Source organism: Bufo bufo, chromosome 2 (genome assembly GCF_905171765.1).
Source record: "Bufo bufo chromosome 2, aBufBuf1.1, whole genome shotgun sequence".
NCBI classification, from domain to species: Eukaryota; Metazoa; Chordata; class Amphibia; order Anura; family Bufonidae; genus Bufo; species Bufo bufo.
The window spans coordinates 581,051,496-581,054,986 of record NC_053390.1 but is presented as its reverse complement, the minus strand read 5'-3'; positions in this window follow the sequence as shown (position 1 = coordinate 581,054,986).

The following is a 3,491-nucleotide window of genomic DNA, read 5'->3' as shown; positions in this document are numbered from 1 at the left end:
ACTCTGCTAGGGTCACATCTGTCTCACGGGTCACATCTGTCTCATGGGTATCGGTAACTTTCGTGTCCAGCCATAGTGCCAGGAAACCAGGGTAGTCTCTCCCAATTATTAGTTCATATGGTAATTTTGTGGCAACGGCCACCTCATGAATCCACCTGCGGGCCACCATTGATATAGACACCAGGGCGGTGGGATAGTCCTTTAAGTCCCCATGAATGCACACAACGCCAACCCTTCGGCCAGTATACTCGACGGGCTGCACCAGGGCAGTTCTTACCAGGGACACCAGGCTCCCTGAATACAGCAGTGCCACCGCCAGAGTGTCCCCCACTTCCACCTGGCACAGGTGGCTATTGTCTATAGTCTCGGAGGTACTTGTGGGACACAGCTTCCTGGCATACAATGAGTGGCGATAGCCATAGTTGGTATCCATGTGTTCACCCCGATGGGGACAGTCGGCCCTTATGTGTCCAGGCTCGTGACACTGCCAGCAAACCACCAGGGCTGGGTCTGCAGGGGATACATCCCGGGCGGTTTTGGCTGGCACCTGCCGCCGGGTCTGGGGTGGAGACTTCCGGGGTTTGACTGGCCCCCTCCCAAAAGAACCCCCCTGCAGATTTCTGGTGGCCTCGTAGCGCTCCACCAGGTCGACCATATCTAAGGCATTACCAGGAGACACCTGGCCGATCCAGTGCTGGAGAGGGTACGGCAAAGCCCTACAAAACACATCCGCCAACAGACGGTCCAGCATAGCAGTGGGGGTCAATATCCATTTCTGCAACCGGTGTAGCAGTTGATAATATTGTGGTCTGGCGGGTTCAGCCGAGTTAAATTCCCACTGGTGCACCCGCTGAGCCCGGACCAAAACATTCACCCCCAGTCTCGCCAGGATCTCCCCTTTCACGGTCGGGTAGTCGGCCGCTTGATCCTCGGGGAGATCAAAAAACACTTGCTGGGGTCCAGACACCAGGAATGGAGCGACGACCTCAGTCCACTGGTCTCGGGGTAACTTTTCCCTCATGGCCACCATTTCGAACATCGCCAGATAGGTCTCAACATCATCTGAGGGGGACATCTTAGGGACGGACAGCTTTCCGGGCATCAAGGACGTTCTGGAACGCTCCGGCCGCTTGCAACGCCATTATATGTTGTAATAGCAGCTGGTAAGTTTCCTGCTGCTGCTTGTTAGCCTTCCGCTGCTGCAAGTAAGCCTGTACAAGGGCTTTCACAACCGCCTCTATTCTATCCGGGGACACGGGTCGTAACCTTGCCGGCTTAAAATAGGACATGCACTTGTGCCCGGGAAAAACAAAAAAACGTTTTGGCCATCAGGCCTGCCTCACTGCGTTTGCCTGCATCCGGCACCAATTGTGGGGTTTTGCTCTGGTAGACAGGCTAGCGGACGCAGTATAGAGGCAATCACAAAGTCTTTAACTTAAATAATTTGGTTTTTATTCACACGTAAGGAAAAACAAAATGAACGTTCACAGTCTTGGTGTTTGTTCACACCATGCAATGTCCATAGAACAAAATCTTCACCTGGTTAGCAGTTTTCTACCCGCAGTCCACAGCAGGCTTTAGGGGCCTGTTTCCCGGCTCTCAGCCCTTTAGCGCGGCATAAATTCACAGGTCCCAAAACACAGAGGCTCCCCAGCTTCTCTGTCAGATGGAGGATAAACCACACCCAGCTAAGACTGCTGGCTGGGTTTTATATAGGCCAAAAAAGACCCGGCCTGGAGCTTGGGGAGTAGCCACCCACCCAGAACTTTGGCTACTCCCAGTAAGAGCCGGCCCGGATCGGCTTTACAGTCATACTAACAACAAGCAGTGTCAGTCAGCACTAGCTGCTGCTGGAACTTAAAACTACCAGCTCTTACCTCACCGAGGCCAGGAATCTCGGTAATACATACCTTCCATCAATGACGGCCCCTTGCGCCTTCCTATAATATATATATATATATATTTATATATACTGTTACGTCTGCACAATACCAAGCACTATGAAAACCCACACCAGCAAATGCTATTCTACCCACCCAATATACAAATACACATACCATCAGCGGCCCTTCCCCCACCTTACACTAACTTTCCCTATTGTTTTAGTGGTTTTAGGGGGAAAACAAGGGTTTAGGGTAAACGTACTCATGGGTAATATAGCAGCAATGTAGGGGTTAATACTCCTGGTATAGAGATAAGGAAAGGGTTAAACCAGCATTGTATAGAGGAGCAAGGAAAGGGTTAACTGGCTTGTTGTATAGAAGAAGGTAGGCAAGGAAAGGGTTTGTGCTCGTTGTATAGGGGAAGGTAGGTAAAGAAAGGGTTAATGCTCATTGTATAGGGGAAGGTAGACTAAGAAAGGGTTAATGAATGAATGCTCATTGTATAGGGGTAAAAAAGGGTTAACTAATTAATGCTTGTTGTATACGGACAAGGAAATGGTTAATGAATGAATGCTACTTAGCTAGCTTATTTGCAGGGGGTTACTCGTTCCCAGGGGATTGCTCGTTCTGCCTTAGGATGATCCTCTGTGAAGGGGAATGCTCAGCTCAATTGCCAAGTGCTCTAGTGCCGGGCTATTTAAACCCAGCAGGGCGCACTCCCAAGCTAGACTGCATACAGACGTGCGGGTGGCACGGTGATATGACGTCACCGAGCCAGTCCACATACGTGCCGGCACTTTTCTTTAGACTTTTCAGCCAAATTGGTAGATTGCAAGTGGTATGTACCGTGTCCCACCCACTTCCTAATCCCCAAATGATTTCCTAACCCTGGAAGCAGCTGCCTGTTCCCCTTTGGTGTTGGAGAGAACTGTAGCATTCGTTCCACCTGTCCCTCAGTATCTGGATCAGTGATGCATGGGAGATATGGATGCTGTTGTCGCTGTGCCCCCTGTGCTGGTCCTGTAACACAAACCTGTTTCATGGGCAAGGGTATTATGCCATTGGTACCAGGCAGTGACAGATCAGAGATGACCTGCTACAAATTTGCATGGTTTGCATCTTTGCAGCCAGGTCTACTCTAAGGGTACTAATCAGATCTGTAGATGCGGCTCTGCTGTTGAATGGATTGATCTAAGTGTACAATATGAGCAGCTGTTTGTCCATGTCAGAATAATAGCTCTCTTTTTCCAAGAGTCTAGATTTTAAAACAGATTTACAACAAGTGGTGCACTACAATGGTAAATGCAGTTGACAAACCCTCACACTGATATGAAAATGAGACTTCACCAATATATTCTTATATCAAGAACATACCGGAGCCTGCGCACCCCGACAAGGTATCTCAAAGTGGCACGGGACCTAACGCTAACCTACCTGTGCCGTATGGGCAATTACAGGGTCCGTATGGGCAATTACAGAGGCATAAGGTCCGACACACAGCAAATTTTAACACACAAATTTATCTGCTCCTCTTGATTGTACATTGGGTCTTTTCCTGAAGTTGGGTTTCTAGTGTGTGTAATTACTTAATATTTTCAACACAACAAT